Genomic DNA, 23,899 nt, shown 5'->3' with positions numbered 1-23,899 from the left:
GGACCCACACACCAACACCAACCAGCCAGCCAGATCAGGGCTGGACCCACACACCAACCAGCCAGCCAGCCTGATCAGGGCTGGACCCACACACCAACCAGCCAGCCTGATCAGGGCTGGACCCACACACCAACCAGACAGCCTGATCAGGGCTGGACCCACATACCAACACCAACTAGGCAGCCTGAGAAACTCAGCCAGCCAGCCAGCAAGTCAGACAGCCAGCACCCTACGGGCATGGAATATCACAGGACACCCTGTGGATGGTATGCTATAGCCTAGAGGTGAGGCAGTAGATGGTATGGTATAGCCTGGAGGTGAGACAGTAGATGGTATGGTATAGCCTGGAGGTGAGGCAGTAGATGGTATGGTATAGCCTGGAGGTGAGGCAGTAGATGGTATGGTATAGCCTGGAGGTGAGGCAGTAGATGGTATGGTATAGCCTGGAGGTGAGACAGTAGATGGTATGGTATAGCCTGGAGGTGAGACAGTAGATGGTATGGTATAGCCTGGAGGTGAGGCAGTAGATGGTATGGTATAGCCTAGAGGTGAGACAGTAGATGGTATGGTATAGCCTAGAGGTGAGGCAGTAGATGGTATGGTATAGCCTGGAGGTGAGGCAGTAGATGGTATGGTATAGCCTGGAGGTGAGGCAGTAGATGGTATGGTATAGCCTGGAGGTGAGACAGTAGATGGTATGGTATAGCCTGGAGGTGAGGCAGTAGATGGTATGGTATAGCCTGGAGGTGAGACAGTAGATGGTATGGTATAGCCTAGAGGTGAGACAGTAGATGGTATGGTATAGCCTGGAGGTGAGGCAGTAGATGGTATGGTATAGCCTGGAGGTGAGGCAGTAGATGGTATGGTATAGCCTGGAGGTGAGGCAGTAGATGGTATGGTATAGCCTGGAGGTGAGGCAGTAGATGGTATGGTATAGCCTGGAGGTGAGGCAGTAGATGGTATGGTATAGCCTGGAGGTGAGGCAGTAGATGGTATGGCATAGCCTGGAGGTGAGGCAGTAGATGGTATGGTATAGCCTGGAGGTGAGGCAGTAGATGGTATGGTATAGCCTGGAAGTGAGGCAGTAGATGGTATGGTATAGCCTGGAGGTGAGGCAGTAGATGGTATGGTATAGCCTGGAGGTGAGGCAGTAGATGGTATGGTATAGCCTGGAGGTGAGACAGTAGATGGTATGGTATAGCCTGGAGGTGAGACAGTAGATGGTATGGTATAGCCTGGAGGTGAGGCAGTAGATGGTATGGTATAGCCTGGAGGTGAGGCAGTAGATGGTATGGTATAGCCTGGAGGTGAGACAGTAGATGGTATGGTATAGCCTGGAGGTGAGGCAGTAGATGGTATGGTATAGCCTGGAGGTGAGGCAGTAGATGGTATGGTATAGCCTGGAGGTGAGGCAGTAGATGGTATGGTATAGCCTGGAGGTGAGGCAGTAGATGGTATGGTATAGCCTGGAGGTGAGACAGTAGATGGTATGGTATAGCCTGGAGGTGAGACAGTAGATGGTATGGTATAGCCTGGAGGTGAGGCAGTAGATGGTATGGTATAGCCTGGAGGTGAGACAGTAGATGGTATGGTATAGCCTGGAGGTGAGGCAGTAGATGGTATGGTATAGCCTGGAGGTGAGGCAGTTGATGGTATGGTATAGCCTGGAGGTGAGGCAGTAGATGGTATGGTATAGCCTGGAGGTGAGGCAGTAGATGGTATGGTATAGCCTAGAGGTGAGACAGTAGATGGTATGGTATAGCCTGGAGGTGAGGCATTAGATGGTATGGTATAGCCTGGAGGTGAGGCAGTAGATGGTATGGTATAGCCTGGAGGTGAGGCAGTAGATGGTATGGTATAGCCTGGAGGTGAGGCAGTAGATGGTATGGTATAGCCTGGAGGTGAGACAGTAGATGGTATGGTATAGCCTGGAGGTGAGACAGTAGATGGTATGGTATAGCCTGGAGGTGAGGCAGTAGATGGTATGGTATAGCCTGGAGGTGAGACAGTAGATGGTATGGTATAGCCTGGAGGTGAGGCAGTAGATGGTATGGTATAGCCTAGAGGTGAGACAGTAGATGGTATGGTATAGCCTGGAGGTGAGACAGTAGATGGTATGGTATAGCCTGGAGGTGAGGCAGTAGATGGTATGGTATAGCCTGGAGGTGAGGCAGTAGATGGTATGGTATAGCCTGGAGGTGAGGCAGTAGATGGTATGGTATAGCCTAGAGGTGAGACAGTAGATGGTATGGTATAGCCTGGAGGTGAGGCATTAGATGGTATGGTATAGCCTGGAGGTGAGACAGTAGATGGTATGGTATAGCCTGGAGGTGAGACAATAGATGGTATGGTATAGCCTGGAGGTGAGGCAGTAGATGGTATGGTATAGCCTGGATTTGAGACAGTAGGGGGTGTGGCAGTAGGGGAAATTGACAGTGGGAGTGTCTCTGATCTTGTCTGCAAGAGTTATAGCAAGTTTCCTCATACTATCCATTTAATTATCCTACTCCAGGAGGCAACCTTAGGAAGCAGAGCCAGGACCCAGATGGCTGAGTAGAGGCAAATGTCATTACTTACGTTAATGAGGACTGACTGGGGACACAGCTCGTAAACACACAGGAACATCCTGACCTGGCTGACTCAGTGCAGAGTATCACGGATGAGACACACTGTAGATTAGATTAATCAGATACTTTTGTGCAGACAGAGAGTTGCCTTTGATATTCAATTAGTACAGCGCCTCTAAGAATCTCCCAGACAGTAGTAGAGAAGCACTGAACTGTATCACAATACAGCATAATAAGATATTTAAATGCAAGCCCTTCCACCTCTTACTTCTCAACTAGTACAACTTGCATAGAAAATATCTTTAAGGTTCATCTTTTAAATGTGGACTGGATTCCCACCCAACATTTTCTCAAATGAGTTAAGTCTAAGGTGATGAATGATGATCATTTTAGCTCCTAGCCTATAACATAATGTGTGTTTTACATTTGTGGCGATGGTGGTGGCGGCGGCCATCTTGGTGACTCGACTGTTCCTTGTTTGATGCCCATTTATAGTCCTCTTTTGGGCAACTCATGGTGGGCTTGGCCAGCCACAGAGACAGGAATCGTCTCACACTTGATGTTAAGTCACACTCTTGCCTGGCAAACCCATGAAACCTATGCCTGGCACCTCAATGACCAGGAGCTATGGAGACGAGACAGGGACCCAATGTTCCAACCACAGAACTAGTATGATTAGAATGACTAGAATTAGAATGACTAGATTGGTTCTATTTCTATGGTTCCAACATGGTATTCAGTCAACATACTACTATCTCCATAGGCATGACAATGAGGAGTTGCAGGAGGGGATTTTTCTGCGCTTTCCAGCAAAATGCTTAAAATGTATATAATATGTCTGTAGGAAGTTGGTTACCAGTCACGAACAAATAACATGTCCTCACTGCAGAGTGGCCATTCAGGACAATAAACCATGTATTTAACCATTGGCCCTAATAGAGAGGAGAATTTCAGACATCCATAAAATGGTACATAGATTGATAGCTACTTACTAGAGTATATGGCTGTTTTAGTAATATCCCCATCCTAATCAGTGGCGGTCAGTGATGTTTCAGATGAGGGAGGAAGAAAACAATTTTTGTGCGCATGGCCTTATTCTATTACAGCATATTGGATGGCTGTCATTGATATTGCATTCACCCAGTTTAAACACCGATAGGTTCAGGCTACTACATGATACCAAAATGTTCCCTATACCCATCATGAGGTTGCAACAACCTAGCCTATGAATTCAGCGTAGGTGAAAGACATGGACAGACAGTGACACATTCAATACTGCCTTGAACACTCTTGCCTGCATCAAGCTGACCTATGTGTAATGATTAGTCCAACAGTTGCAAACGAGAGTTTCTATTGGACAAATTCAGGTATGCTAATTCCATTTTGTTCCATTTGCTTCCGTTTAAGAAACGTTTTTCAACAGAATCGGTGGAATGAATACACCCCTGATCACACACAAACAGTTAACTGTCATAGCCACATACAAACAGCTCGTTGAATTCCTTCTCGCATCCACACGTTCTCCTCCTCTCACCCCTTCCCTTCGCCTGTGGACTATCTGTGACCAGGCAAAAAAAAACTTTCCAAGCGAAAACTTCATATCATAACTGCTAGCTCACCATATTATCTAAAGTAACATCATAGTCAACATACACTATATATACAAAGGTATGTAAACACCCCTTCAAATGACGGGATCTGGCTATTTCAGCCACACTTGTTGCTCACAGGTGTATAAAATCGAGCACACGGCCATGCAATCTCCATAACCACACATTGGCAGTAGAATGGCCTTATTGAAGAGCTCATTGACTTTCACCATGGCACCGTCACAGGATAACACCTTTCCAACAAGTCAGTTTGCCAAACTTCTGCCTTGCTAGAGCTATGCCGGTCAACTGGAAGTGCTGTTATTGTGAAGTGGAATTGGCTAGGGGCAACAACAGCTCAGCCGCGAAGTGGTAGGCCACACAAGCTCACAGAACGGGACCGCCGAGGGCTGAAGCGCGTAAAAATTGTCTGTCTTCTGTTGCAACACTCACTACCGAGTTCCAAACTGTCTCTGGAAGCAATGTTAGTACAAGAACTGTTCGTCAGGTGCTTCATGAAATGGTTTTCCATGGCCAAGCAGCCGCACAGATGACTAATATCACCATGTGCAATGCCAAGCATCGGCTGGAGTGGTGTAAAGCTCGCTGCCATTGGACTCTGGAACAGTGAAAATGCGTTCTCTGGAGTGATGAATCACGCTTCACCATCTAGCAGTCCGACAGACGAATCTGGGTTTGGCGGATGCCAGGAGAACGCTGCCTGCCCCAATGCATAGTGCCAACTGTAAAGTTTGGTAAAGGAGGAATAATTGTCTGGGGCCGTTTTTAATGGTTCGGGCTAGGTCCTTTAGTTCCAGTGAAGAAAATCTTAAAGCTACAGCATACAATGACATTCTAGACAATTCTGTGCTTCTAACTTTGTGGCAACAATTTGGGGAAGGCCTTTTCCTGTTTTAACATGACAATGCTCCTGTGCATAAAGCGAGGTACATACAGAAATGGTTTGTCGAGATTGGTGTGGAAGAACTGGACTGGCCTTAACCCCAACGAACACCTTTGTTTACATCCCTGTTAGTGAGCATTTTTCCTTTGCCAGGATAATCCATCCACCTGACAGGTGTGGTATCTCAAGAAGCTGATTAAATAGCATGAGCACTACACAGGTGCACCTTGTGCTGCGGACAATAAAAGGACACCCTAAAATGTGTTGTTTGGTCACACAACACCACAGATGCCATGCTAACTCCAGGAATGTCCACCAGAGCTGTTGCCAGAGAATTACATTTTCCTTTCTCTACCATAAACCACCTCCACCGTCATTTTATAGAATTTTATAGAATCTCCCACCGGCCTCACAGCCGCTGACCACCTATAACCACACCATCCCAGGACCTCCACATCAGACTTCTTCACCAGCGGGATCGTCTGAGACCAACCACACGGACAGCTGATGAAACTGTGGGTTTGCACAACCGAAGAATTTCTGCACAAACTGTCAGAAACCATTTCAGGGAAGCTCATCTGCGTGCTCGTCATCCTCACCAGGGTCTTGACCTGACTGCCGTTCGGCATCGTATCCGACTTCAGTGGGCAAATGCTCACCTTCGATAGTCACTGGCACGCTGGAGAAGTGTACTCTTCACGGATGAATCCCGGTTTCAACAGTACTGGGCAGATGGCAGACAGTGAGTATGGCGTCGTGTGGGCGAGCGGTTTGCTGATGTCAACGTTGTGAACAGAGTGTTTCATGGTGACAGTAGGGTTATGGTATGGGCAGGCATAAGCTACGGACAAAGAACACAATTGCATTTTATTGATGGCAATTTGAATGCACAGAAATACCGCGATGAGATCCTGAGGCCCATTGTCTGGTAATCTGTACATAATTCCTGGAAGCTGAAAATGTCGCAGTTCTTCCATGGCCTGCATACTCACCAGACATGTCACCTATTGAGCATGTTTGGGATGCTCTGGATCAACATAAACAACAGCGTGTTCCAGTTTCCGCCAATATCCAGCAACTTCGCACAGCCATTGAAGAGGAGTGAGACAACATTCCACTGGCCACAATCAACAGCCTGATCAACTCTATGCGAAGGAGATCGGCATGAGATTGTGGTCACACAAGAAACTGACTAGTTTTCTGATCCACGTATATGTGTCCAAAAGATGCAAATCTGTATTCCCAGTCATGTGAAATCCATAAATTAGGGCCTAATTAATTTATTTCAATTGACTGATTTCCTTATATGAACTGTAACTCAGTAAAATCTTAGAAATTGTTGCATGTTGCGTTTCGATTTTTGTTCCGTGTATATACAGCAGTATAACAACCTGCACTTCACCTGTCCTTCAGAGGTCAGAGCCAAGCTGCTCCACACTGTGGATGTGTCCCAAATGGCTCCCTATTCCCTTGATAGGGCTCTGGTCAAAAGAAGTGCACTTTTGGGAATAGGGTGCCATTTGGGACCGACCTAGAGGAACAGGCTCTTTTACAGATGCATCTAGCTGGTTCAGAGCACATATTAACATGGCTATAAATCACATCAAATACTGTCACTTGGTGTGATTGGAATAGGCAGCACAGTCAGCAACATAACAAAACCATAATAATATAAAAGTAGCCTATTATGCACAATACACAAAAACTGCTATCAAAGAATTACACATTACGAACCTGTTGTTGTAAAAGTGTAAACGGATTGCCTTGTTTGATGATTGTAACGGTCCTGACCAGTTTTATGTTGTTTTTGTATGTGTAATTGGTCAGGGCGTTAGTTTTGGGTGGGCAGTCTATGTTATCTGTTTCTATGTTGGTTTTGGTTGCCTGGTATGGCTCTTAATTAGAGGCAGGTGTTTTGCGTTCTCCTCTAATTAAGAGTCATATTTAGGTAGGGTGTTCTCACTGTTTGTTTGTGGGTGATTGTCTTCCGTGTCTGTATGTTATTTCGTACCACACGGGACTGTTTCGGTTTATGTAGTCTGTTTCCATTTCGTGCGTTCTTCGTGTCTATGTAAGTTCTCATGTTTAGGTCAGTCTACGTCGTTTGTTATTTTGTATCATTTCAAGTGTAGTTCGTGTTCGTTTTTTCGTCTTGTTTAATAAATATGTGTTCAAACTTCGCTGCGCCTTGGTTCCCTCAATACTCCTCCTTTTCCGAAGATGGAGAGGAGGAGGATCTCCGTTACAGAATCACCCACCCTACCAGAGCCAAGCAGCGGAGTCAACGGAGAAAGGGACAGGAAAAGAAGGAGCAATGGACATGGGACGATATATTGGACGGAAAGGGTTGCTACACATGGGAGGAGATCCTGGCTGGTAGGGATCGCCTCCCATGGGAACAGCTGGAGGCACTGAGGAGAGCAGAGGCTACCGGAGAGAGGAACCGGAGCTATGAGGGAACGCGTCTGGCACGGAAGCCAAAAAAGCCCGTAAGTAACTCACAAAAATTTCTTGGGGGGGGGCTAGGAGGTAGTGGGCCAAGGGCAGGTAGGAGACCTGCGCCCACTTCCCAGGCTTACCGTGGAGAGCGGGAGTACGGGCAGGCGCCGTGTTACGCAGTAGAGCGCACGGTGTCTCCTGTACGAGTGCATAGCCCAGTGCGGGTTATTCCACCTCCCCGCACTGGTAGGGCTAGATTGGGTATTGAGCCAGCGTCTGGTCTCCAGTGCGTCTCCTCGGGCCGGCATACATGGCACCGGCCTTACGCATGGTTTCCCCGGTTCGCCTACATAGGCCGGTGCGGGTTATTCCACCTCCCCGCACTGGTCGGGCGACCGGGAGCATTCAACCAGGTAAGGTTGGGCGGGCTCAATGCTCAAGAGTGCCAGTACGCCTCCACGGTCCGGTATTTCCGGCACCACCTCCCCGCCCCAGCCTAGTACCTACAGTGCCTACACTACGCACTAGGCTATCAGTGCGTCTCCTGAGCCCAGTTCCTCCTCCACGCACTCTCTCTGTAGTGCGTGTATCCAGTTCGGTGCCTCCAGTTCCGGCACCACGCACTAAGCCTCCTGTGCGTCTCCAGAGCCCTGAACACACTGTATCTTCTCCCCCTACTAATCCTGATGTGCTTGTCCTCAGCCCGGTGTCACCAGTGCCGGTACCTCGCATCAGGGATAGAGTAGGCTTTGAGAGTACAGTGTGCCCTGTCCCTGCTCCCCGCACTAGTAGGAAGGTGCTTATCCTTAGCCCGGTGCCTCCAGTTCCGGCACCACGCACCAGGTCTACAGTGCGCCGTATCCGGCCTGAGCCATCCGTCTCCCCAGCGCCATCTGAGCCATCCGTCTCCCCAGCGCCATCTGAGCCATCCGTCTCCCCAGCGCCATCTGAGCCATCCGTCTCCCCAGCGCCGTCTGAGCCATCCGTCTGCCATGAGCCTGCAAAGCCGCCCGTCTGCCATGAGCCTGCAAAGCCGCCCGTCTGCCATGAGCCTACAGAGCCGTCCGCCAGACAGGAGCCGCTAGAGCCGTCCGCCAGACAGGAGCCGCTAGAGCCGTCCGCCAGACAGGATCTGCCAGAGCCGCCAACCAGACAGGATCTGCCAGAGCCGCCAACCAGACAGGATCTGCCAGAGCCGCCAACCAGACAGGATCTGCCAGAGCCGCCAACCAGACAGGATCTGCCAGAGCCGCCAACCAGACAGGATCTGACAGAGCCGCCAGCGAGCCATGAGCAGCCAGAGCCGTCAGCCCGCCATGAGCGTCGAGAGCCGTCAGCCCGCCATGAGCGTCGAGAGCCGTCAGCCCGCCATGAGCGTCGAGAGCCGTCAGCCCGCCATGAGCGTCGAGAGCCGTCAGCCCGCCATGAGCGTCGAGAGCCGCCAGCCCGCCATGAGCGTCGAGAGCCGTCAGCCCGCCATGAGCGTCGAGAGCCGTCAGCCTGCATAGACCTGCCAGAGTCCCTCAGCCAGGATCTGCCAGAGTTTATCAGCCGGGACCTGCCCCTTGTCCCGGTGTTGCCCCTTATCCCGGTGCTGCCCCTTGTCCCGGTGCTGCCCCTTGTCCCGGTGCTGCCCCTTGTCCCGGTGCTGCCCCTTATCCCGGTGCTGCCCCTTATCCCGGTGCTGCCCCTTATCCCGGTGCTGCCCCTTGTCCCGGTGCTGCCCCTTGTCCCGGTGCTGCCCCTTGTCCCGGTGCTGCCCCTTGTCCCGGTGCTGCCCCTTGTTCCGGTGCTGCCCCTTGTTCCGGTGCTGCCCCTTATCCCGGTGCTGCCCCTTGTCCCGGTGCTGCCCCTTGTCCCGGTGCTGCCCCTTGTCCCGGTGCTGCCCCTTGTCCCGGTGCTGCCCCTTGTCCCGGTGCTACCCCTTGTCCCGGTGCTGCCCCTTGTCCCGGTGCTGCCCCTTGTCCCGGTGCTGCCCCTTGTCCCGGTGCTGCCCCTTGTCCCGGTGCTGCCCCTTGTCCCGGTGCTGCCCCTTGTCCCGGTGCTGCCCCTTGTCCCGGTGCTACCCCTTGTCCCGGTGCTGCCCCTTGTCCCGGTGCTGCCCTTTGTCCCGGTGCTGCCCCTTCTCCTGGTGCTGGCTGTTTATTTAGGGGATGTGAGTTTTAGGGTGGGCATTGGGAGGGGAAGACAAAAACGGGGAGTGACTATGGTGGTGTGGGGACAGCGTCCAGAGCCGGAGCCACCACCGTGGTCAACTGCCCACCCAGACCCTCCCCTGGACTTTGTGCTGGTGCGCCCGGAGTTCGCACCTTGAGGGGGGGGTTATGTAACGGTCCTGACCAGTTTTATGTTGTTTTTGTATGTGTAATTGGTCAGGGCGTTAGTTTTGGGTGGGCAGTCTATGTTATCTGTTTCTATGTTGGTTTTGGTTGCCTGGTATGGCTCTTAATTAGAGGCAGGTGTTTTGCGTTCTCCTCTAATTAAGAGTCATATTTAGGTAGGGTGTTCTCACTGTTTGTTTGTGGGTGATTGTCTTCCGTGTCTGTATGTTATTTCGTACCACACGGGACTGTTTCGGTTTATGTAGTCTGTTTCCATTTCGTGCGTTCTTCGTGTCTATGTAAGTTCTCATGTTTAGGTCAGTCTACGTCGTTTGTTATTTTGTATCATTTCAAGTGTAGTTCGTGTTCGTTTTTTCGTCTTGTTTAATAAATATGTGTTCAAACTTCGCTGCGCCTTGGTTCCCTCAATACTCCTCCTTTACCGAAGATGAAGAGGAGGAGGATCTCCGTAACAATGATGTTGTTTGTTGCTCGATAAAATACCTGTCTAGTCTAAATCATGTGCAGTTGGAGAGTTGGAAGAAGTGCGGACAGACTATGACAGGCCTCTTGGGTTTTCAACCAACTAAAATCTATCTTGATCTTCTACAAGCTTCTCTCCCAGCTAAAATCACACAGCAGGACTGAGAGAAAAGACTGCTCTCTGCACAGAGAATACAAAAAGCTTTGGAAAAAAGGCATCCAAAATCTCTGCTTCCCTACTGAATTAGATTCAGGCTATTTACGTAGAATATATTTGTGAACAAAGAATGTGAACACAAACAAGTCTTAAGCGACCTAAAAATGGATTTCTGGATCTGGATCCACAATCACATTAAGTGAAGGACAGGCCAGGTTGTTCAGCTACGTTTGATTCATTCTGGAGGACAGTACACAGGGCATTTCTGGGGATTATATGTTAAGAACCAGAGATAATTCACTTAATTGCTGTGTTTTGGTACTCCGTGTCATTATAAGAACATGTGTTGTTGGGAAAGAGAAAAGACTGTACTGAATTGTGAGCTAGTAAGAGGACAGTTTGAAGGCACCGCTCCAAGTGTGTACCTGTGAGAGGGAGAGGATGGAGCTTACGCCTATCTTACACCAACCTCTGTTACAACTATTTCAAATGGGATCATTCTTTGCCACATTATCTATCTACAGTAGGTAGAGGTACAAAAAGGATAATGCAGACCCAGCACAGGAGAAAATCTTGCATTTTCAGAACCCTGTCATTCCAAGCAACGAGGGGTAACTGTTAAAGTCCTGCACTGCTCTTTCTGGGCAGGCACTGGCAGAATGCATTCCTTAAAAAGTCAAAGGCTCGTTCAAGATGGATCCTCAAGGAGAATGCACTAGCTCCAATTGGCTGTTTCCCAGCTTGACAGATTATTGACATACATTCTCACTCACAGCCATATCAATAGCTCTATAATCTACACAGCCATGTCAATAGCTCTATATTCTACATACACTCTCACTCACAGCCATGTCTATAGCTCTATAATCTACACAGCCATGTCAATAGCTCTATATTCTACATACATTCTCACTCACAGCCATGTCAATAGCTCTATATTCTACACAGCCGTGTCAATAGCTCTATATTCTACATACACTCTCACTCACAGCCGTGTCAATAGCTCTATATTCTACATACACTCTCACTCACAGCCATGTCAATAGCTCTATATTCTACACAGCCATATCAATAGCTCTATATTCTACACAGCCATATCAATAGCTCTATAATCTACACAGCCATGTCAATAGCTCTATATTCTACACAGCCATATCAATAGCTCTATATTCTACACAGCCATGTCAATAGCTCTATATTCTACACAGCCATGTCAACAGCTCTATATTCTACATACACTCTCACTCACAGCCATGTCAATAGCTCTATAATCTACCCAGCTATGTCAACAGCTCTATATTCTACATACACTCTCACTCACAGCCATGTCAATAGCTCTATAATCTACACAGCCATGTCAATAGCTTTATATTTTACACAGCCATGTCAATAGCTCTATATTCTACACAGCTATGTCAATAGCTCTATATTCTACATACACTCTCACTCACAGCCATGTCAATAGCTCTATATTCTACATACACTCTCACTCACAGCCATGTCAATAGCTCTATATTCTACACAGCCATGTCAACAGCTCTATATTTTACACAGCCGTGACAACAGCTCTATATTCTACATACACCCTCACTCACAGCCATGTCACAGCCATGTCAATAGCTCTCTATATTCTACATACACTCTCACTCAAAGCCATGTCAATAGCTCTATATTCTACACAGCCATGTCAATAGCTCTATATTCTACACATCCTAACACATACTGTATGAAGAGGAGTCAGATGAAGACAGGCAGTAGGCAGTAATAAAATGCTACAGTGTCTCTCAGACTGTCTCAGTGAGGGTAGTGGGTTGTGTTCCTACCCCCCGCACAGTGCCAACCAGAGTTAAGTTGCAGCCAGGCAATGCATACACAAGCACCCCTTAGCAGGCATGGTGCTGGAATTTTCTCCTTAATGTTATCAAACAAATATCTCCCGAGGAAGGAGATTCACAGCCGCCTCCGCTCTGCAGCAGGTCAGCACGGCTAATGATGCGTCCCAAATGGCACCCTATTCCCTATATAGTGCACTACATTGGACCAGAGCACTATGGGCCCTGGTCCAAAGTAGTGCACTATAAAGGGAATAGGGGGACATTTGGTACTCAACCTAAATTCCTTCCAGTAGTGGCCAGTCCCTGGGGTCTGAGAAGCATCTGTTAATTGGGTGTTTAACCTTTGGAGAAATCCCCTGCTGATCATCAACTAATAAGCTAAGAAAGATGAGTCTTCTAAGAAGTCTAACACAAGATCATCTCTCAGATAACAGTTTCAAAATGGGAGCTTCAAACAGCCTGCTCATCAGATCTCTGACAGATATAATGATTAGAGCCTAGATGTGTTCTAATTTAATAGTAAACATGAAACAAATGATAATGCACTAAGACCCATTTAATAGTCAATTCAAAAACACTAATGCTCAAAAAACACAAACAGAAGATACAAAACACTTCCTCACAATACAACCAAAAACACATGAGACATGAGCTGTGTTTAAAGAAAGCGGTACGGTCACAGCTAAGTCACTCCTTCACGGTGGTACAAAGTTAAAAATACCCCGGTCATGCAAGCCCTCCAGCACAGCCTGGAGAGAGAACGACTAGCTGCCAGAGAGTCTGGAGAGAGAGAGGCTAGCTGCCAGAGAGTCTGGAGAGAGAGAGAGGCTAGCTGCCAGAGAGTCTGGAGAGAGAACGGCTAGCTGCCAGAGTGTCTGGAGAGAAAGAACGGCTAGCTGCCAGAGAGTCTGGAGAGAGAGAGGCTAGCTGCCAGAGAGTCTGGAGAGAGAGCGAGGCTAGCTGCCAGAGAGTCTGGAGAGAGAGCGAGGCTAGCTGCCAGAGAGTCTGGAGAGAGAGAGAGGCTAGCTGCCAGAGAGTCTGGAGAGAGAGCGAGGCTAGCTGCCAGAGAGTCTGGAGAGAGAGAGAGGCTAGCTGCCAGAGAGTCTGGAGAGAGAGCGAGGCTAGCTGCCAGAGAGTCTGGAGAGAGAGAGGCTAGCTGCCAGAGAGTCTGGAGAGAGAGCGAGGCTAGCTGCCAGAGAGTCTGGAGAGAGAGCGAGGCTAGCTGCCAAGGAGTCTGGAGAGAGAGCGAGGCTAGCTGCCAGAGAGTCTGGAGAGAGAGCGAGGCTAGCTGCCAGAGAGTCTGGAGAGAGAGAGAGGCTAGCTGCCAGAGAGTCTGGAGAGAGAGAGGCTAGCTGCCAGAGAGTCTGGAGAGAGAGGCTAGCTGCCAGAGAGTCTGGAGAGAGAGACTAGCTGCCAGAGAGTCTGTCTCCTTCTCCTGGGAGGGAGGGTACTGATCTTTAAGGCCACTGACTACATGGGTCCACCACCTTATGAATTACTGTAGGACTGCCTTCTTGACTTTTTTAATGGCACAGGAATGAATTGAACTCGTCCCTGTTCCTGGATAGCAATCATTGTTACGCAAAGGTAAATTCAAGGGCTTTGAACTATTGGATAATATTCACTGAAGGGTGGAAGCTAAATGCTATTATATGTATTTTTGCCATATTATTTCCATACTCTATTTACTTTAATAAAACTATCTATGCATGGATTATGGATTTTCAGCTTTTTTATGCAGTTATAAATACATACATTAAGCATAAGTGTCAGATATTGCCCTGATATACAGGACTTGAGTCCTGTTTAACTTTTATTATAATTATGGCTACAATGTGAAACACTAGCTGTTTATAATCGGTACCAGAATTCTGCTTTAAAATAGGTTTTGAAAGGCTTTGCCACGCTCATATAAGGAGCTCTTTCCTGCCCACTGATGATTGACAATCTTATACGTATTGCGCAATCACCTTTGGCACATGGCCTTGCGCTCCTTCTCGTGGTTTCACGGACTTGAGTAATATGTCCTCCATTCCACCTGACACAAGCCTGCATCTCTCGGCAGCTCCATTTGTTGTTTTCCACCTATTATTATTGTGTTGTGTACATCGTGTGCTAAAGTACCAGCATCAAACAGTGGAGCAGAGTTTCCATAGATGGAAAACTTCATGGAAAATTTATATTGTGAAAGTCAATAGTGATTATCTTTTACAGAATTGCGCAGCACTCCATACTGTAAACTAAGCACTGACCAATCCACAATACCTTACTGAACATCGAGAGGAAATATAAACCTGGCAAATTACACTGCTATAACCCAAAATGATACCATCAGAGGGCTAAAGCCCAGACCATACTATTTCATACTATACTGAACAAAAATATAATGTAAAGTGGGAATATAATGTAAAATGTAAAGTGTTTCAAGTTTCATGAGCGGAAATGAAAGAGCCAAGAAATGTTCCATAAGGACAAAAAGTGTATTTTCTCTCAAATGTTGTGCACAAATTTGTTTACATCCCTCTTGGTGAGCATTTCTCCTTTGCCAAAATAATCCATCCACCTGACAGGTGTGGCATATCAAAAAGGTGATTAAACAGCATGATCCTTACACAGGTGCACCTTGTGCTGGGGACAATAAAAGGTCACTCTAAAATGTGCAGTTTGTCACACAACACAATGCCACAGATCTCTCAAGTTTTGAGGGAGCGTGCAATTGGAATACTGGCTGCAGCAATGTCCACCAGAGCTGTTGCCAGATAATTAAATGTTAATTTCTCTACCATAACCCGCCTCGAACGTCGTTTTAGAGAATTTGGCAGTACGTCCTACCGGCCTCACACGCCAGCCTAGGACCTCCACATCCGGCTTCTTCACCTGTGGGTTCATCCGAGACCAGCCACCTGAACAGCTGATGAAACTGTATTTATGTCTGTAATAAATCCCTTTTGTGGAATCCATAGACTAGGTCCTAATACATTTATTTCAATTGAATGATTTCCTTATATGAACTGTAACTCAGTAAAATTGTTGAAATTGTTGCGTTTCTATTTTTGTTCAGTATATATCACACTACATCAGTGGTTGAACTGTACTCACACTGCACTTATCTGGTCTCCTTCCATTAGAAGACCCCCCCCATTATGGAATGATGTCCCCTCTCCTGCCTCTATCAGCACTGCTCAGCACTCATCACTTTCTATGGTAGTTCTCTGAAGGTCTCTCAACTTCAACCCTGACAGTCAAACCATCCCAGACCTTGCGACTCTTTTGCTTACCAGGTGAAGAGTCACATTATCCATAACCGAGGTGGCATTGGTTTCATTTGGGACGCAGCAATGTTTTGTCAGCCACTGCTTCAGCAGTCACACAAATATGATTTACGGAAGAGTGGCATATGTGAAATGACATATTTTGAGGTCAAAGGAAACCTTGAACATGACTGCTCTTACTTATATAAGACCGTACAAGGCCATGTACCATAATGAAACATTCCATGTACAGTGAGTAGCCTACATCACGTATTCCATAACACCACACCAGTGTTCTCACAGTCTGAGTATAATTACTAGTAGCTTATTCAAATTCATACATTTAAAAAACTATTACTAACTCCAATTGCGCAAAGAAAGAGAATTGAAGACTCCATACAATTTTTTTCCACTTTTGACTTGATGGTACAATACACAATTTATCACCTCCTCATTTAACACAGAAAATCATTAACCATCCACTGAGATAAAACATATATATCATTAGGTGGGTGCTTATAGCTGTCCTATTTCACACATGTTCAAGTGTATATTAATACACAGGAGTGAATTGGAAATGTGTTTTTTGCACATCCCAACTCCCCAAGACACCCTCAGAGAGTAATGTCACAGCCAGGGTCTGCCATTATCAACGGCGATCCTAGATCAATTAGGTTTAAGGGCCTTGCTTGAGAGCACATTGACAGATTTTTCATCTTCTCAGGGATTTGAACTAGCGATCTTACAGTGACAGGCCCACTGCTCAAACCGCCAGGCTACCTGCCGCAAGCAACCAGTCAGGAAAGCTAACCTTCCATGAGGCAGCAGCATGTATCCAATACATCATTCAAAGAAAGATAGGGAATATCTCACCAGACATGAAGAGCGAGACACACTACGTGATAGAATGAAAACACATCCGCGATGTTTTATGTAGCTCCTCTCCCTATATCTGTTTTCTGGGCGGCAGTAGAGCAGATTTCACCACATTGACTTGCAGGGTTAAGGTCCGACAAGTGTGATCCTGGTTTCTGGAGGCAAAAGACGTGACAGAGTCAACCCCTGCCTGTCCAAGCAGCGCTGCCGCGGTTTGAGCTATTTTCAGATGCAGACATGTATGTCTAGGGGCTGGAAAGATACTCTTGGGGCTCTCTCTGGGGAAAAGTGACACACAGCATACCACAGAATATACACAGGAACACATTTGTGAGTATACAAACATTTGCGCTAGGCAGGTTATGGGTCATTTTTGGTAAATCAACACCATTGGAACCTGTGAAAGATAGTAGCCAAGGTACAATTTCAAGGTCTTGAAATTCAGGTGCTAAACCTCCGGAGGGAACTCACACACACGCGCACGCGCACACACACGTGAGGAAATGAAGCAATTAAAAGGAATGCCGGAATGCAATTTCTTGTCAAGTCGAAAGGGAAACTTATATGTGGGTGATGTGCAGTATTTCTTCAAGGCTGACCGTATTACATCAGATCTATTTTTACCAGTGACGTTCATGATTGATGACAGTGGCGATCCGTCAGGGAGACCACCACAGTTCTCAGGGAGACCACTACAGTTCAGGCTACAGGGAGACAGGTTAGACCCTTAAAAAGGTGACACAAATGTCAGGTTGACAGCTTTTCAAGCGACTGTTGGCCAGCACTGTATCAAATCACCAAATCAAATGTTATTGGTCGCTAAACATATTTTGCAGATGTTATTGCAGGTGCAGCGAAATGCTTATATTTCTATCTCCAACAGTGCAGTAAAACCTGACAATTACAAAACAATAAACAAAGATACAAATTAAGAAATATCAGAACAAGCAATGTCCAAATCCAGAATATAAATATAAATATGTACAGTGCCTTCGGAATGTATTCAGGCCCCTTGACTTTTCCCACATTTTGTTACGTTACAGCCTTATTCTAAAATTAAATAAAAACATTTCCTCAGCAACCTACTCAAAGGTAGACTAGTGGTTAGAGCGTTGGACTAGTAACCGAAAGGTTGCAAGATCAAATCCCCGAGCTGACAAGGTAAAAATCTGCCGTTTTGCCCCTGAACAAGGCCGTCATTGAAAATAAGAATTTGTTCTTAACTGACTTGCCTAGTTAAATAAAGGTAAAATATAAAAATAGCCCATAACAAAAAAGCAAAAACAGGTTCTTAAAATATTTTGGTATTAAAAAAAATTCTAAAAAGAAATACCTTAGTTACATAAGTATTCAGATCCTATGTTATGAGACTCGAAATTGAGCTCAGGTGCATCCTGTTTCCATTGATCATCCTTGAGATGTTTCTACAACTTGATTGGAGACCACCTGTGGTAAATTCAATTGATTTGACATGATTTGGAAAGGCACACACCTGTCTATATAAGGTCCCACAGTTGACAGTGCACGTCAGAGCAAAAACCAAGCCATGAGGTCAAAGGAATTGTTCATAGAGCTCCGAAACAGGATTGTGTTGAGGTACAGATCTGGGGAAGGGTACCAAAAGATTTGTAGCATTGAAGGTCCCCAAGAACACAGTGGCCTCCATCATTCTTAAATGGAAGAAGATTGGAACCACCAAGACTCTTCCTAGAGCTGGCCGCCCGGCCAAACTGAGCAATAGGGGGAGAAGGGCCTTGGTCAGGGAGTTGACCAAGAACCCGATAGTCACTCTGACAGAGCTCCAGAGTTCCTCTGTGGAGATGGGAGAACCTTCCAGAAGCACAACCATCTCTGCAGCACTCCACCAATCGGGCATTTATAGCAGAGTGGCCAGACGGAAGGCCCTACTCAGTAAAAGGCACATGACAGCTTGCTTGGAGTTTGCCAAACGGCACCTAAAGACTCTCAGACCATGAGAAACAAGATTTTCTGGTCTGATGAAACCAAGATTGAGTTCTTTGGAATGAATGCCAAGAGTCATGTCTGGAAAAAAACCTGGCACCATCCCTACGGTGAAGCATGGTGGTGGCAGCATCATGTTTTTCAGCAGCAGGGACTGGGAGACTAGTCAGGATCGAGGGAATGGAGCAAAGTACAGAGATCCTTGATGAAAACCTGCTCCAGAGCGCTCAGGACCTCAGACTGGGGTGAAGGTTCACCTTCCAATAGGACAATGACCCTAAGCACACAGCCAAGACAATACAGGAGTGGCTTCGAGACAAGTCTCTGAATGTCCTTGAGTGGCCCAGCCAGAGCCCGGACTTGAATCCGATCTAACATCTCTGGAGAGACCTGAAAATAGATGTGCAACAACGCTCCCCATCCAACCTGACAGAGCTTGAGAGGATCTGCAGAGAAGAATGGGAGAAACTTTCCAAATACAGGTGTGCCAAGCTTGTAGCGTCATACCCAAGAAGACTTGAGGCTTTAATTGCTGCCAAAGGTGCTTCAACAAAGTACTGAGTAAAGGGTCTGAATACTTATATAAACGTGATATTTTTATATATATTTTTTTATAAATTAGCAAAAAAAATCTGTTTTTGCTTTGTCATTATGGGGTATTGTATATAGATTGATGAGGGGAAAAAAACTATTTAATACATTTTAGAATAAGGTCCTGACCTAACAAAATCTGGAAAAAGTTAAGGCGTCTGAATACTTTCCCGAAGGCACTGTATATAGTGTTGTGAATAGATAGTATGGACAGTATTTGAATAGAAAAGGAGTGTACAGCAGTAGTTATATAATATGAACCTTGACTAGAATACAGTATATGAAGTGGGTAAAACAGTATGTAAACATTATTAAAGTGACCAGTGTTCCATGACTATGTACATAAGGCAGCAGTCTGTCACGCCCTGACCTTAGAGAGCCTTTTTATGTCTCTATTTGGTTTGGTCAGGGTGTGATTTGGGGTGGGCATTCTATGTTTTGTTTTCTATGTTTCTTTATTTCTATGTTTTGGCCGGGTATTGTTCTCAATCAGGGACAGCTGTCTATCGTTGTCTCTGATTGGGAATCATACTTAGGTAGCCCTCCTTTCAGTGTGGGTAGTTATCTTTCTTAGTGGCACTATAGCCCTGTAAGCTTCACGGTTGTTTTTTGTTTGTTGTTTTGTTGGCGACATTTTTAATAAAGAGAGAAATGTACGCTCACAACACTGCACTTTGGTCTCCTTCTGACGGCGGCCGTGACACAGTCTCTAAGGTACAGGGTAGAGTACCTGGTGCTAGCCTGCTAGTAACAGTGTCTAAGGTTCAGGGCTGGGTCCTGAGTGGAGGCTGACTAGTGATGACTATTTAACAGTCTGATGGCCTGGAGATAGAAGCTGTTTATCAATCTCTTGGCCACAACTTTGATGCACCTGTACTGTCTCCACCTTCTAGATGGTAGCGGGGTAAACAGGCCGTGGCTCGGGTGGCATTTATTTGCTGTTTGGAGTGAAAGACAGATGATAATTACATTTCAAAATAGGGCAATAATGTTTCACAATGAAGATGTTATTAATTCATGCTGAATTCCCAAAGGTAAAAACTGATGGCTTTAAACCAAATAGTCTCTATGGCAGTGAAGATAATAACCTACAGTTATAAGTCACATCTAAATGTATTGCAACTTGAAATATGATTGCAAGGATACTGTATCACTCACAGTCCACAAAGTAAGTGTGCTCCACAATAACTCAATGCTGGATAGAAATCTGCCTGGTCAGATCTTGTGAGCGTCCCAAATAGCACCCTATTCCCTATGTAGTGCACTACTTTTGACCAGGGCCCATAGAGCTCTGGTCAAAAGGGTTGCACTGTGTAGAGAATAGGGTGCCATTTGGGGGACACCCTTCTGTGGACGATTGGCAGGCAGTGGCACCAACAAGCCTGGACATGGTGGGGGCCATGAAAGACGTCTCCTGGAAGAGGAACTCCCCCTTCACCCAAGAGGTCACAGAATGTGCCATGACTGAAGGTGTCAGCACAAACATGTTCCAAAGAAACCTGTGCAATAAAACCAACATCACTCATATTCTCCTGCCGAGGTTAGCTACACCATTAAGACTGATATTTTAGGGATAATCAGGTACAGAGCCAAGAAGTAGACTAGCCTACCAGCGACTCTATACAAGTGGATGGCTCTTTGTAGTATTATAGGCATTTGTCAGTTTATACCCTTGGGAATTCAGCATGAATGAATAACATTCTCAATGTGAAATGTCATTGCCCTTTTTTTATTTATTTAATTATTATCTTTGTTTGGACTTCAAACAGCAAAGAAATTTAGGTGAACTTTCTCTACTCAACTACTCGAGCCAAGGTAAAAGAACCTAATGGCATTCAAAATGGCGGAGGAAGAAATACATCAATCAGCACACAGGTGTATGACATTGCTCTTTCCCTTAATGTCCTGTCCATCTACACCCCATGATCTATGCACACACACTAACTGGCTGACAGCAAGTACCAGGGGAGAGCTACAGTACTGTATATATTATCAAGTGGCAGCTGTTTCATTTCACACTGTCCCTAAGGGACAAATCATTTATATGACTTATTGACCATTGACAGGTGATGGTCACTTCCTGATGATAATTTTAAAAAATTGACAAAATCGTTTTTACTTTCATGTGTAGGAATATGACAACACTATGAGGAGTTGGATATCTGATAGTTGTCAAAGGCTGATGTGTATCCAGATCTGTGTGTGCCTGTGTTATATGACGATGTATGGCCAAACCTATGAATGGAAAGTATGAATCTGTGGTATGCATTAATGCTTCACAGGGATGAGTCCCAAATGGCCCTGTCACGGATCCCTCTGGAACATTACCCACACCTGGCCCCTATTCCCAGTGGTTAGTAATTGTATAAGACTTAGTGTGCCCTTGGTTTACCAGTGTCCTGTCGATTATTGTTACAATGTCCATTGTTTCGTGTGAGTACCTGTGCTATGTTGTTTTGTCTTTCGTGCCATCGTGGATTGCGCAGATGATTGCGGGTCTCGTCCCGTGTGATAATCATTGTGCGCTTGTGTTATTTATTCAAGGTACTCCTCACTCTTTTGTTTGGGTTTCAACCCTGTGTGTTGTATATGTGTTTGTTTGGTCTTCGTCCCCGTGCCTGTACATGTCACGCTGTAATTTGGGTAAAGAAATTTTAAAAACTATTACGTACTCCTGCGCCTGTCTCCCGACCCTTTATACCAAAGTGACAGGCACCATATTCCCTATATAGTGCACTACTTTTGACAAGAGTCCTATGGGCCCTTGTCGAAAGTAGTGTACTACAAAGGGAAGAGAGTACCATTTGGAGTTGAAGTAGCTTCACACATTGTGAGTGCTATAATTCAAGTTTTGGTCTAATTTGTTTCTATACATCTGTATACAGTATAATGGTAGTTTAATTCAATGACCTTGGTACTCTATTCTCATAGGGCTTGACATAGAACATGTGTTGGTTAGTCTAGTGTGCTGTATGATAACATATAACATAATATATGTATGATATGATGTCACAATATGACAGTCCTTGATGTAATCTTACCTGGAATAACTAATTCTTGATCGTTGAATATTAGAAATATAACGCAAGGATGTTTGACATGTCTGGCATGTTCTAGTCATAGTTTACATTTTAAACATTTGAACTGAATTCACTGTTATTGCATAGGCCTAGCTGTCACTTCACTTTATCACCTAGGTCTAATCTAATGCGTGACCCAGTCTAGGCAGTTCGATCATTTTGATGCAGAAGAACACTTGCGGACATAACAAATTAACACGTTTTAAAATGGACCTTTGATAGGGTACAATCCCTTTGTTTACAACACAACAGTACTACCAGTGTTATATTTGATCAGTCAAAATGAATTATTTGAAGTCACATCGCTTCAACTGCTCTGAAAATAATGAACCTCTTTAATCCCATGTAATAATGGGACAATGCGTCACGTGAATGACGGTATGCTGGAGTTATACAACGCTTCCCTTAATGTTACAAAATTTTAACTCTTTACAACTGTGTCAGCTTTGAGCATAGTGGTACAATATAACAGTGCAAAATAATGTATCTTTAGATAACTTTCCAGCGCGTGATTAGTCAGTAGCCTAGTGAAATACCCGTGATACAGAACGTTTATCCTACCTTTATCGTGCCCATTGCCACAATAAATATACTTACCAATAATTGCCACCGTGTGTTCCTTTGACCCTGAAATACAACGCGCAAATATTTTCCCACAAATGATTTATAGACTATATGCACCTGTTTTTGAGGAGTCAGGCAGGCAGGCAGACAGTCCATAGAGCGCAAACACTGCTGTTGGATCAGTTGCCTGGTATGGGATGAGTTCGATATCTATTCCGACAGCATCCCAAACCAGCTTCCGCAAGACAATACGCAGCTCCACAAATGCTTCACAGAAGATAATCAGTTTTCCCCAACCGTAAATACAGTGCACGGTCGGGAAACTGTGCAACTCACCAACTCAATTATTGCTATCCAACCTGTATGCCTGTGTGTATTTCAAGAAAATAATCCTTGTTTTAATACCGCAGTACAATATTCTATTCCCCCGAGAGCGAAAATGGCTGTGTCGCCCAACACAAGATCAGTCATTGGTGCAGCGCTGGTTTTCGTAGTCATGGAAACAACCAACAGTTCAATTTGTAAGGAAGGCATGCATGGCCTATCATGAACACGAGGTCCTTCTGAATGGAGCAAATCCACTTCCTTTCAGGGCATTTAAAGGTGCATGTTTTCTCAACATTTCACCCCCTCAAGAAACCAACGTGTTTGTGTTACTAATTAATGCATGCATCACCGACTTTATGAATTAGGCCTAATTAATCCAATTTCTCTCATGCACATTAGCCTATCAGGGAATCAGATTTACTTTGTGTGCACCATATACCCATACCTTTTCGTTCTTTATTCATTGGGCTTTAGAACAAGGTGACACTGTGCTTGAAATAGACTAGGGGTAGGCAACTATTCAGCTGTGGGACGATTTTTGTGGAGCAAATGGTCAGGAGGCCGGAGCAATATAATAATTATAATATAAGACCAGGCAACATGAATCATTGCTTACAAAAAAATATAACATAGCTGTTTTCACATGTTGAGCTTAAATTAAAATTTAACAAAACATATTTTCCCATGTATTAAATTTAGAGTTCACATGTTAGCGCCACCTTTCACATGTGAGGATCATAACATGTTTTCACCTCACATGTGAATTGCAGTTCCAGATGTGAAATTTGCAGTTTCACATGTTCAAAACGTTCACATGTGAAAATCGAATATGTATTTCACATGTGAAAAATGTTTACCTGGACATCTTACTTTCACAACTTGAATTGCCGTTTCACATTTAAAACAACTCCAAATGTAATGAAATTCAATAACGTGAGAAAATCAAATTTGCA

General features: G+C 45.5%; 1 protein-coding gene across 4 annotated transcripts in view; it reads right to left on the bottom strand.

Annotated features, from left to right (window-relative positions):
- The window catches only part of sorbs2b (sorbin and SH3 domain containing 2b), a 105,818-nt gene extending 82,648 nt beyond the window's left edge, over positions 1–23,170 (bottom strand). The window contains exons 1-2 of one of the 4 annotated variants that reach the window (XM_055888524.1): positions 22,653–23,170; positions 16,420–16,577 (exon numbers count right to left, since the gene is read on the bottom strand). The gene's annotated coding sequence lies outside the window, so the exon portion shown is untranslated. The remainder of the gene's footprint in view (positions 1–16,419; positions 16,578–22,652) is intronic. The other 3 variants (XM_055888525.1, XM_055888523.1, XM_055888526.1) reach the window with 3 other exon arrangements.
- Between the last annotated feature and the right edge of the window lie 729 nt (positions 23,171–23,899).

The sequence above is a fragment of the Salvelinus fontinalis genome, chromosome 29 (assembly GCF_029448725.1).
Source record: "Salvelinus fontinalis isolate EN_2023a chromosome 29, ASM2944872v1, whole genome shotgun sequence".
Lineage (NCBI taxonomy): Eukaryota > Metazoa > Chordata > Actinopteri > Salmoniformes > Salmonidae > Salvelinus > Salvelinus fontinalis.
This window is presented reverse-complemented; position numbering and strand designations above follow the sequence as displayed.